Source organism: Ambystoma mexicanum, chromosome 2q (genome assembly GCF_040938575.1).
Source record: "Ambystoma mexicanum isolate Mex_15411 chromosome 2q, UKY_AmexF1_1, whole genome shotgun sequence".
In the NCBI taxonomy this organism is placed as follows: Eukaryota; Metazoa; Chordata; class Amphibia; order Caudata; family Ambystomatidae; genus Ambystoma; species Ambystoma mexicanum.
The window spans coordinates 1350949043-1350963264 of record NC_090924.1 but is presented as its reverse complement, the minus strand read 5'-3'; positions in this window follow the sequence as shown (position 1 = coordinate 1350963264).

Sequence of the window (14222 nt, the reverse complement as noted above, 5' to 3'; positions counted from 1 at the left end):
CCCAGCGCCCCCTCCTGGCGCACACGCCCAGTGCAGCAGCCCGCCAGACACGAAAGTGTGTCGCCACGACCTGAGAAAAGGAAGCCCCACCCTGCACAGCCAGCGCAAGGCGAAACACCTAAAATCAGCTCATGAGTGAATTGGAAGGGGAATCACTGATATTCCCTGCAACTCTAGCTCAGCCCCTGAGTAGCTCGGAAGAGGAGCCACAGACAGTCCCTGTGACTCCAGCCAGAACAGAGCACAGAAAGATGACAGACAGTCTCCTAGCCCAATTGCCGGCAAACTTCGACCTCACTGACACTGGCACCCTCGGATCAAGGTGGAAAAGATGGCTGAGGGATTTTGAAGTATGCTTAAAAGCGGCCGTACCACTAGAGGATGAACAGAAACTAAATCTCTTAAACCATGCTGTATGATCCAACGTGCGAGACATCCTCGTCGAAATACCGCAAAACACCATAGACACCTACGCCAAGTTAAAGACAACGCTCACGGAATACTTCGCGCCCCACACTAATGTAGACTATGAACGGCATGTATTCCACACCACCAAGCAGATCAAGGGAGAAACCATAGATGCTTTTGTCATGAGGCTATGGGCAAAAATGAAACACTGTGATTTCAACAACTACTCCAATGAGGAGGCCCTCAGGTCGCAAATCATTGTGGGATGTGAAAGCTCTGATTTTCGCAAACGATTGCTGCAACAACCGAGAAGATTGGACGAAATTCTGCGTCTTGCCCGATCAGATGCTGCACTCGCAGCGCAAGTAGAGGCCCTGGATGAAATAAAAATCACGCACGGAAAGCACAAAAGTCTTAACAAGTTAGAAGGGATGGCGAGAGCCAACAGTGACCTGTTCTGCTATCGATGTGGACACGAATACCCCCATGAAGGGATGTGCCCTGCCATGGGCACGACATGCTCCGCATGTGGTGGTGACAACCACTACAAGGCTGTGTGTTTGATATTCCGCAGCAAGATGAAGGGGCCAGGGAGAAGTGGAAAACCCACGAATTAACTGGAACAAAACCCACCCAACATCACCGGGTCACCCATCAACCCTATTAACAAGGACGTCACAGATACCTCGACGAACAAGTAGAAAGAAGACAAGACAAAAGGGATTGGAGAGAGAGCAAAACTACACCACACAAGACAAGGAGAAGACCCAGGAGGTACGTGCGGTGCCTCATAGAACAGTCACAATCAGAAAGCGTGTCAAGTGCATCCTCGGAAGAGAACCCGCAGACCGGAAAAACATCAAGAAACACAGAGAAGAAAGGGATACCTATATGACCTCGGGAACAATACGGCAAAAGAACACAGCCCAATTCTGAGAATACAAATCAACCAATCTACAGTCGAATTTCTGATAGACACAGGAGCTACCGTGAATGTAATCAGTGAGGAGGTCTATGAAAGCATACCAAATTCCCAGTGCCTACAGCCAGCACAAGCTCTCATCTACCCATACGGCTCAAAAACGCCACTGGCATGCAAAGGATTCTTCATGGCTTCATGTCGATAAAAGGAACATGAGAAGGACATCCCCATGCATGTGCTAGAGGCTGCCACTGAGAGCGGGTGCATTCTAAGCTATCGAGCAGCCATTGAGATGGGACTCATTCACATCTTATATCGCCTCATGGTGCACAAGTACTTAGACCCAACGGCGAGCATCGACCAAGTCTTCCCAGCACTGTTCAAAGGCATCGGAAAACTGAAGGACAGGCAGATTGAACTTCACATCAACGCCAGCGTCCCACCAGTAGCACAACACTACAGGGGTATCCCCATCAATATTCAACAGCAAGTTGAAAATGAACTAACCAAACTGCTCGAGGCAGACATTATTGAGCCAGCAGAAGGCCCCACACCGTAGGTCTCCCCTATAGTGCCGGTGCCCAAGAGAGACTCCCCCGACATCAGGATTTGTGTAGATATGAGGAGACCAAACAAGGCCATTCTGAGGGAACGACACTAAGCTCCGAGAATAACAGACATGGTACATCTTTTGAATGGAGCGACTGTGTTCGCCAAGCTGGACCTAAACAAAGGCTACCACCAGCTGGAACTCAGCAAAAACTCCAGGTATATAACATTTGCCACCCACCTAGGCCTATTCCGTTACAAACGGTTGAGCTTTGGAGTGTCCTCCGCGGCAGAGATCTTCCAAGCAGAAATCCACAATGTCATCAAACACGTGCCCAACTGTTTGAACTATAGCGACGACATCTTAGTCTTCGGCCAAACTCAAGAGCAACACGATGACACGCTAATGACGGTCAGAATGGCCCTTGAAGAAGCCCAGCTAACGTTGAACAAAGAAAAGTGTGAGTTTCGCAAGAAGACACTCAGGTTCTTTGGACACATTTTCTGAGAAGGGAATGACACCAGACCCCGAAAAAGTAAGCGCACTCCGTGAAGCTGAACCACCCGCGACAACCTCAGACCTCAGATCCTTCCTAGGGCTTGCAAGCTATTGGACAAGATATATACGAGACTTCGCGTCCATCAGCGAACCTTTCAGAGCCCTCCCCAAGCTAAACACCGAATTCGTCTGGTCCCCCAAATGCCAAGAAGCATGCCAAATCATTAAGGACCGCATCTCTGATGCCCGCAACATGGCCTATTTTGACCACAGAACTCATCGTGGACGCCAGTCCCGTAGGATTGGGTGCCATTCTCATGCAATTGGACAACAGAGAGGGCAGTGGGAAGCACATAGTATCCTACGCCAGTCGAAGCCTCTCCAAAACTGAACAAGCCTACTCGCAAGCAGAGAAAGGAGGACTGGCGGTCGTCTGGGCCTGCAAGCATTTTCATCTTTTTCTATACGGAAAACCGTTTGTAGTGGTAACAGACCACCAGGCACTAGTTTTCATTTATGGCAATCCTCAGGCGAAAAAGCCACCAAGAATAGCCAGGTGGCCACTTCGATTACAGGACTACCAATTCACCATCATACACAGGCCGGGGAAGGAACAAAACCCCGCGGACTTTCTCTCCCGCCACCCAAGAGAAAAGAGTGGACCAGAACCATCCATTGCTCATCAGTATATAAGATACGTCATTCACAGCAGCACACACACACCACAAGGGCTTGACATGGAACAAATAGCAAGGGAATCTAACACAGACCAAGGAATACAAATAATCCTAAAATGCCTGGAAACGGGGCGATGGAAACATGCAAAGCAGATCCGCGAAGCAATGAATGAGGACACAAAACAAGACATCACATGCTTCTTAGCGGTAAAAGAAGAACTTGCAAAGTCAGAGGAAGGACTACTGCTAAAAGGGACCAAGCTCGTCATCCCGAGAAGCCTACGACAGAAGGTGCTAGAACTAGCACACGAAGGACACAGGGGCATTGTATCCAAAAAAAGGATGCTAAGACAAAAACTTTGGTTTCCCCAACTGGACACATCAGTGGAAGAACTACTGAAGAACTGTCCCACCTGCACCGTCATAAAGCCGCACACATTCCCTGAACCGCTAAGCCTGACTGTGCTGCCTGAAGGAACCTGGGAAGAAATAGCCGTCGACCATTTCGGACCCATGGAAGGGGGTGAATACATATTAGTAGCCGTGGACGAATACTCAAGGTATCCCGACCTGCAGATAGTCCCGTCCACCTCCGCACATCATACCATCCCAGCACTGGATAGGATGTTCGCAACCTACGGAATACCCAAAGTAGTCAAGTCCGACAACGGACCCCCATTCACTGGACAAGACTTCCAGAGATTCGCAGAATACATGGGCTGGAGTCATGACTCATATTCTTAAAGGGGGAACACGCCCCAGTTAAAGGGGCGACACACCCAGGGCTCAAGTCGAGGGGACACGCAAGGGACGGAGTCCACCCACTTTTTTCAGAGGGGGACTCCGTCCCCCACAGCTAAAACGAGAAACAGTGAATGTCCTCTTTGAATTTATGAATTAAAGCTAACCTTGGGGATCAAACCGCAGTCCGCAGATTTGTAGACCAGACACTTCACCACTGCACCATATAACCTGTGGAGAAATGAGACAACTAAAGAAGAAATGTCCCATTTCGGCACTGCAAGTCCGAGGGAAAACATTAACATTGGTTTTTGGAGTTTAAAAACTTGCACGCCTTTTAAAGTTTTCAAAAACACTATTAGAAGAAAATATCCTCTCTTGGTTTTGTGCGTGTGCTGATTTTATGAAAGGCGAATGCCATTCGTCCTGTTCAATTTGGGTGGTTATGCAAGCCAATTTAATGAAATGTGCACGTTTCACATGTGCTAATTTCTGGCGACGTCACATCCCACTGCGTTTTTTGAGCCCCCCACTTTATTTTTTAGGACTTGACCCCTGGACACACCACATTGATGAAGTGGTGTACAAAGCAGGGGATCCTTCCCGACCAGGAGTAAGGAAGCAAGGCAAGTGTCAAGAGGATCCGAAAGTTCTGTTGTTGTGAGAAACAAACCAAGGACCCAACTATTCAACATCTTCAATTCAGCATTAAGATATTATGTGCTTCAGAAAGAGCCGGTGCACACCGAGTGAAGTTACATCTCCTGCACACAACCACACAAGCACTAGGATAGAACGATGGATGGCTGTGGAAAAGAGGTATCTGCAATTAGAGGGGAGTGCGGGTATTCCAGTCTTTGCACCAGCTTGGAGTCTCAAGTTTTCTATAGGGGCCGTGAGGACAGAGCGCATGCAGGAGAAATGGTAAGAGCGCATATAGGAGTTTGGGATCTCTTTGAGGTCTCCTGTATTCCCCATCCCAAATGGTTGAAATGTGTCTAATTTACATCAACGAGACTGGTCAGGATCCAGTGGTTTTCTTCACCGGTGTACAACCAGCGCACTCACATATTCTAATAGTCAAACCAGAAGGAATTTGATGGTAAAGCTATGGAAGACAAGATCCATGTCTCAGCTGGGGAGGATACGTGTGGGAGATCACAGAGTCCTTGTAAACAGTAGCCGAGTGGGTGAAAGGGGACACCATGATGGCATTAAGGCAGGTTCCAATTGTGGAAAGATGCTGCAGAGGTTGAGCAGGCTATATGTGATTTTACCAGAGTGGTAAATTTCAGAGTGGCCAAAATACCTAAAAAATACTGAATTGTGTTTTCTTATTTGAGGGAGATCCCCCTCAATCCCCGTTTTTCTATCCTTTTGACCCCACCCCCACCCATTGTAACCCCTTACCCACCTACTATTTCATTCAAATGTTCTGTATTTTTCATTATTTTGGCTTTCGGTGAAACTTACCACTCTTATTTTCGGTAAAATTACTGGGTACCCTTGAGTGCGAGTTGTCATATGTAACAGACCTACCAGATGATGAGAAAGGTCACAATGAATGGGAAACAGCAAATTACATCCAACAAATTCTAACATAGCACCTACATGATTGGATTACAATTCCCAATGATGCCTAAATAGTGCATGATATTGCCATGTTGCATGTTCATGTCACCATCGATCTGCCCACAGTTATGGACAGAGCAGAATGTCAGATGCTGGCAAAAAGTTATGGCAGACCTACTTGGAGATGTTGCTGAGGGAATGGTTTCAGAAGCGGCCCACGAGAAATCCTAGAAATGCGACATGGAGTGGTATAAATACAATTCATCAAGACAGCTTTATTCGGCACGAAAGGCCAAAAAAGGTCATAAAAAAACAACGCATGCACATTTAATTTCTATAATATCCAAAAGAAATAGACTTAACACTCAGTCCATAAAATGTCAATAACTACAAATGAGCCAAAATGCATTAACAATCAAATTCCAGCTGCATCAAATACTAAACATTTTTTTAAATGTCTGGTTGGGAGTGTACACTCGCAGCCCCACAGGCTATCCTGACCCATAATACAGATTGCCCGATAGCCAATTTCCCCCCTAATCAATTTATGTTATATCAGCGCCCAGTTTCATTATTTTTTGTCTGCATAGCCAAGCTCGAGGAACATAACGAGCAGTACGGGTCACTATGTTTGGGCTTTTGCTCCCTTTACAAAATTCCAAAGCCTCAGTAGTTGAGCTAATCCCCGCCCCCTCAACAGGGAGAGTAAGTACCGTACTCTCAGCAGTCTCAATTTATCCCAAATATAAAATAAATGATTGTCTCTTCGCCGATACTGCATAAAGGGCAGATGGGAGACTCGCGCCGCCCTCACAATTGTGTAAAAGTGGCTGTTACGTCCCAAACCTGAAACTGGCATAGTATAAATACAGGTGAATAGCTTTTAAGCCTGCAGACGTGGCCAGGCGAGGGTATAAACAATTTGGTTTGTAATGTGAAGAGAGGTGCTGACAGTCAAGCTTCCGGCGGCCGCATCTCGCCAGAGAAGGAGGCGCGATTCTGCACCACAACCCGGGGTCCCTGAACTTGCAGGCCTGGCTCCTGCATCACTAGAGTTTGGGGGATAAGATATTCCAGCAGACTGAAAGGAGGTGCTTGCCAAGGCCAGGGCTTCATCTACACTGAAGTGCTATGGACATACATAAAGAAACACCCGGATGACTCATCAATAGGACCATGCCCCTAAACTATAACCAACCCCAAAAGACCCAATCACGGCAGATAGCAAGGGAGCAGGAAACCTCGTACCATAAGCACCAATCCAGAGGGTGAGAAACAGAATAAGCACCCACACTACATAGTGTCCATCAAGATACAGCGGGAAGCACAATGCGCCATCACACAGTAACTACAACTCAACAATAGCCCAAGGAAGTCACCCCACAGAAACCAAAGCACCAACTGAAAGATAGTCATGATAGGAGGAAACTAACGACTGAATACACAGGCTGACCTAGACGCATGCACTAGGACGCCCCATCAACAGCACTCCGACCCTGAACCATTCAAAGCCTTAACCGACCAGGGTCACAGACAACAAGAGAATAGATACCCAACCCAGTTCCACACCCGAAGAAAAGGTTCAGACACAACCATCACTCCATGGTAGGAGATGGTAGGCACACCATAAAATACTCACTATGATAAAGCTGGATCAGCGCAGCACCACCACAGCGAGACGGTCCATAAGGAACCCGCAACAACCCCACCCACAAGAATACAGCTCAAAGGGAACCAGAAGTACCTGACATCAAACCTGGCATCAGGATACAGACTCCACTAACCCAACCCTCGACTGTCTGCATACTTACCCCACACAAACGTCACCCAACCATTTCGATCCCAGCAATCCGCACGCACTTTACCGCACCACAGCAAAAACACAAAAACAGCACCTACAGCACATGAGGTCTCGCCTGATCCGATACTTGCACCAAAGCCCAGCACTCTGTGTATACCGAGCTGAAGCTGCCAACATCACACCACTTCTCCCACTCTACTACTCTACTACTCTACTACTCTACTACTCTACTACTCTACTACTCTACTACTCTACTACTCTACTACTCTACTACTCTACTACTCTACTACTCTACTACTCTACTACTCTACTACTCCCCTCATCCCTACTAACCCTACCAGCCCTCCTTCCTGTTTACAGATCTGCCAGAGAGCCTGTGGACCAATTCCGTTGGTGACGGTGCGCTATACAAGTACCTTTAACATAACATGCAAACCAACTTATGCTCGACTAGGAGGATCTTGTGGCGAGTCTGTCCAGGTAGCACAAGCAAAATATTGCAGAACCATGTAAGGAATTAACTAGCATTGAGGGCACCAATTGCGATGGCAGCACTGAAATAAAGAGGTGAATACGTTGTTTGTTCATGGTTCAGAACATGTGGAGGGAAATTGCAAATAAGCAGCATGTGGCGTGGAATGGAGAGGTGGAGCAACTGTTGGATATGCGGCTTCAAAACAAAATGGCCTTGGGGTCAACCTGGCACAGCAATAACATTTTCAAACCACCAGAAAGCAACAAGCTAATGCCATCATCACTCTCAGGACAAATAGTGGTAGACACAATTGACCTTTCGAATATACATGAAACCGACGATTGTCATTCAGTAACATTCTTTCCATGGATATGAACATCCCCCTATAGCTCACACCTGAAACATCTCTAAAACCTAAATCTAAATTCAATCAATTTTTTGCATCAGACAATGCTATCAACATTTTCCAGCAATTGGTCATAAATGACCTACGGAAGCTCTACTATAAAGGAATTAATACATCTAAAATCCTTCATAATTTATCTTGCAACGAAGCACAAGCCATCAGAGATCTGAGAAACAATGAAGAATTTACAGTAAAACAAGCGGACAAAGGGGGCAAAATCGTACTTATCACTAGCACAGATTACATAAAAATGGCATCAATCCACTTGTCAGATGACAATTGTTATGAAAAACTATACGGAAACCCATTACCAGACCTTAAAAAAGAATGGCAATTACTAAATAATCACTGGCTTGAACTGGGATTACTTACAGAAGACGAGAATGCTTTTATGAACACATCATACCCAGTACTGGCAACAATTTACTTTATCCCAACGATTCACAAACCATTCAAACAGCTACCACCCACAAGACCCATAATCGATGGAATAGGTTCTCTTACTGAACCAATCTCAGAATTCATAGACAAACACTTAAACCATTAGCCAAAAGTATGGCATCGTTTATACAGGACACCAAACATGTAATCCAACAATTAACAGCAGTCAGTTGGGAACTCAATTTCCATCTTTTCACCTTTGATGTGACGTCACTGTAGACAAGTATTCTTCACAATAAAGGATTGGATACCACAAATAATTTTCTGAAAATCAGATCTATCTCGTACTACCAACAGAACCTCATGATACTGGAAAGGCTCACACTCAACAACAAAATATTCATATTCGACAAGGAGATCTATAGACAAAAACAAGGGACAGCCATGGGTGCCAAGTTTGCCCCATCTATGTGAATATCTATGTGGGCCATTTTAAATTATATCATGCATGGAAACACCCACTGTTCACAGATCTAAATTGCATCATTTACTGGGGATGTTATATTGATGACATTTTAGTAATCTGGAATGGCACTAAAACCCAATTAGAAGAATACCATCATCATCTCAATAACAACTACAATCTAAAATTAACAATACAAGAGAGTACCAACAGAATACAATTCCTAGATCTTGAACTATATATTGAAAACAATATAATCCAATCAACATTATATGTCAAACCCACAGCAGGAAACAGCATCCCGCATGCCAACAGCAACCATCCTCTGCACATCAAACAATATTCTATTTGGTGAATATCTACAAATGAAGAGAAATTGCACACACGATCAAGAATTCGAAAAGCATGTGACAGGCACAAAACAAATTCAAACGAAGAGGATATAAAGACCAACTGCTGAAAAAAGCTTGACTCAAAACCAACTTCAGAATGAGACAAGAATTACAAGAATTACTTCAAAATAAAACTACAATCCACAGTCGAGAGTCACCCATACCAAGATTCATAACCACCTACAGTTGTGAAGCACAAAAACTGAGGAAAATCCTTACTCAACACTGGAATATACTGAACGCAGATTAAGATCTTACAGTCCATCTCACGGACACACCCAATTTAACATTCAGAAAAGCACAAAACCTCAGGAATATACTTTGCCCCTCTCATTTTCAACCCAAAAATAAGAAACAAGGCCTTCCATAACTATGGAACGATGTAGGGCTACAAGGCAACTACAAATGTGGGACTTGCAATGTCTGGCCTTACTCAGAAGGCAGCAAAAAACACTGAAAATGCTCAATGGCAGAGACTTTCCAATTCAAGATTTTATCAATTGTAACACGAAATACACAGTGTATGGAATCACATGCTCCTACAAAAAACTGTATATAGGCAGTACCATCAGAAAACGTAAAACCGGAATAGCAGAACATATCCGCTATGTCAAAAACCAAGATATGACATCACCATTGGCTTATCATTTTTACATATCACACCCGAAAAGAACCATTGACACTAAGATCTTTTGGGATCCAAAAAGTCAACAGACCTCCAAGAGGAGGAAATTGGGAGCAACTATTACGTCAAAGGGAAGCTATGTGGATCTGCCTCAGACTGCTGCCACTCCGGTCTAAATTTGGACACAGAAATTACCCATTTCCTCCGAGTTACCTCACCTTGGGCAAAACAAATTCCTCGCTAAACTTGAAATGAGCCATGCTACCATCTCGGAACAACTTAAAAATGGTTAGTGTACCCAACCACAGAACTAATACCTATAAATAAATTCAGATTAAAAACTTTACCAAGAATTTTAACATGACACATACTATAATTTTCAGGTTTTCTACACAATTCTGTATCACTGACCCCCAATTGGTACCAAGGGTAATTTCAAAATATTGCGGCGATTAGCGCTTGATTTTGTATCCTACTATAACAAGCTTTAACATTATGCAAGACCCACATAATACTGAACGCTATCATTCAGCCCAATCCAAGATGGAGTCTGATGCAAATCACACCAACACGCCCCCCTGACTGACTCGATACGCCATCGAGCCCGATATAATGATCAGCGCGACTCAAAATGGCAACACCGAAGTCAACACATGACCGCGGCTATCATACCGCTCTCCTGCTTCGTTTTCGACTAACGAGGTAAGCGAAGCACCTTTCCTAACACCAGTATAGTTAGTGAAACTTAGACAAGCAAGTACTGCAAAACTAAATATATGTTTTGTCAATCTTAACAAGGTTTACATATTTCGGACAGAAACCATGACAGAATCGCAAGCAAACCGAATGTAGAACCAAACATACCAGCTAACATAAAATCTATTACATGCAGGAATCAAAGCATGTAAAGTGCTCTTTTCGTATCAGTACCATGTTTAATGTACTATAGCAAATATTGGACTAATGACTAAATACACATCCAGAAGCCAATATGAACTGAAATAAGTTATTAACAATCCAACGAGCCATTACATCCTAAGTGGTTGTCCAGCCTCACCTTTGTATTAAACTCTTAATGTCTCCATGCATCAACTGTATGTCTTACTACTCAATAGACAAACCAAAATCAAAAATAAACTCAATTGTATCTCTTTTCCTGAGCGAAATAGGAAGATGAAATCCTAACCACCCTTCTGAAGAACCAATTCTATTACATGTTGGAATCCAAGCATGTTAAATAATAGGATGACTAAATCCTAACCACCCTCCTGAAGAACCACTAATAACATATTGGGGAAACATGTGTCGAGGGATATCAAACTCAAACCAAAGAGGGAAATCATACTCAAATCGAGTAAAGAGGGAAATCAAACTCATATCAATCTATGAATCAAAAAACAACATCAAAGTTGTAATGAGAAACTATTAATGTGAAACAACATTAAGTACTCAAAGATCTACTCTGTACCAACCAACAAAAGATAAAAACGTAATGTGATGAAACATTAAAGCACTCACACTACTGGTTAATCATTAATGTATTCTCCTTAATATGAAGAAATATCAAGGACCAACAACTGAATAACCTTATTGAACTAAACCCTGTGAACATTATTTCAAAACCTAGGTTTGTTATAAATGTGATGAAGATAATAAAATCCAATTAATGATACCAAGTCTACTTGTTTGACATACAGACCACCATGTATCTGTAGGCGCAATCAAAAGGTAATTCTCTCATATTTTCTATTTTCAAGCATTGGGCAACCTCAATGAACTTTTTACCTTGCAACCACAGAGAGCATCCAAGAATACATTGAAAGCTTCCAACAGGAGCTTGCGTACAAGATTGCAAGCAGGTTGCATTTTTCCTTCCCATTATCACCTGGTAGTGCGGTCAACGAAAATATCAGACACAACTACTATCTCAGGACAGTTTCACGTACTGCAATGGTTAGGTCGGCCAGAACACATTGCCATAATTGGTCACCGGAGAACAACGTACTCCTGGATGTGCCAGCAGTAATTAGTTAAAGAATGCTGCCAAAGGGTTACACGTCGACTGTTCATGTTCAGGGACGCCACACAAAATGGAGGATAGCTGTGTGCTTCTGTCGAACACGATACAGAGAAGTGTTGCATGTGTCGTTTAACACCGTCAAAGAAAAAGGATTCACCAAGGCTAGCCTCGTCAAAGAGACCGGTACTCGGTCCGACCAGGGGAGTGGGATATACATGTCAAAATAGGACACCATCAAATATTAGGTGTTAGAAACCAAATCGGCCCTTGTGCAACCCGCTAAGGGAAAGTCCACATCTGTCATGGGTATCAGGCAGGTAGTTGGGGAAAGCTGGGTGGAGGCTTGGCAGGCCTGGCATAGGCACACAAAGAACCCATAGCAGATCCCTCCTTTGCTTCCTTTCTAGTGTTTGTAGTAACTTCCTTGTTACCACTTCCTGTTGCCAAACAGGAAGTGCATGACATTTCATGAGCTCTCTAGTGTTTGGGTGTGGCTGGCTATATAAGCCACACCCAAGATTCTTCCAGTGCTTCGTGTTGCTTGCTGTGAGCTGTATCAGCAACACATTTGCCGTGCTCTGGATCAGCCAGCTCTGCTTACCTCCTCTGGATCATCCTACTTCTGCTTACCTGCTCCAGATCATCCTACTTCTGCTTAATCGCTCTGGATCATTCTGCTTACCTGTTCTGGAGGAACCTCTGTTCTTACTCCACACCGCAGCAATCTCCAGTCAAAGGGGACTTCTACACCGGCACCTGTAAGAACAAAGAAGAACTGGGTTAACACACTCACATCAGTAACGCTGTGCATACTCACCGAATCTTCACGCGATGCTGGAATCCAGGTCAGTTGTACGAGCGCACAAACCCCTGCACAAGAAAGAAGACACATTCATTGCGCTTGCCCCAAAAATGCGGACACTTATTTCACTGTGCTCTCTCAATGCGGTGCATACTTACCAAAGCCTTCGTGCATACTTACCAAACCACCAAGTCTCCAGTAGCGCTGAACCCGGACTCGAGGGGATAATACTACATAATTTCTCCTGCAAGGGAAAGGGAGAGATTACCAGGCGCATTCGAATTGAAGGCGCTGCACATACTTACCAGCAGCTAGATTCTACACACAGCGCTACTCACCCACAAAAACACCAGCAAACAAAGACAATACGGACAATTTTGGACACTCAACATTCTCCACGCAAAGTTCACTTGTAGGAAGGACTTTCTAGCCAGTGAAGAAACTGGCACCTTGAACACTCGGCCTCGGTGTGACGGCATAAAACAGCGTGTGGCATCTGAACTCAGCCTACAGACATTGGCATCAATCACAAGTGAATCACGCCCCTGCAAATGCAGGATGGAGTGCAGACCCTACTAAAGATCAAGGTAAGCCCTAGGGAACATCACAGCACACAGTAAAGAGAAGGGAAGGGCCCAGGGGAATCAGGTGAATTCATGTCCGAGTGTACACCTTGTATTTGACAGGTATCCCTCTGGGTGAAACGGGGGAAGTGTGAACTCTGGGTCAAGGGAAGCTCATCCATCGCTCCTGCAGAGACACAGGTGAGTGTGACAACATCCAGGGAAAGTCTTTGGCCACATTCTTTATGTGGCGCTGATGGTTACATCAGCCGTAATATGAAAAGAACACTAACAGTTACCTTTGCTTTGATTAGAAAGACAAACAAGCATTGTATGAGAAAACTGCATACCATAGTTCACCAAAGAGACAAAGTTTGGGATGTCAAGAGCAGGAGTAGTGCCCGGCATGAGTGTCATAGAAATAGCACCTGTGTTAGTCCAGAAAATACCATAGCATAGACGGTATATTATGTTGGCCAAAATCCAACTGCATCATATGCCCAGCACCGCCAGTATGGAATTTTCATCAAAACCATAGAGCGTCCATTTTGTACTAACAGAATTCGCCATTTACTTTTCTTGCCTTTCTGTTCAAGCGCTTTGCAAAAGATGAATTCTATTTCGTTCTGCCCCTGCACAGAGCAAGGCCACAAGTTACATGTTGAGAGACTAGCCCAGACAGAAATACTTTGCTTTCCTCCCTCACGAGTCCTTGAAGGCGAGCAGAGAGGCATTTAATCACCAAGCAGGTGCCAGCCAGTCTTGGTAAAACCGCAGAAACTGCACAAATAGACAGCTAAAGGCATGAATTAAACTCTCTTCCACGGCCCCCCCCTTACTGAGTCCTTTTGGATCAAGTTGACCCCTAGCACATCAATAGAAACTAGAAGATAGCATACTTTGGAATGTGTCTCTCCTAGGAACGC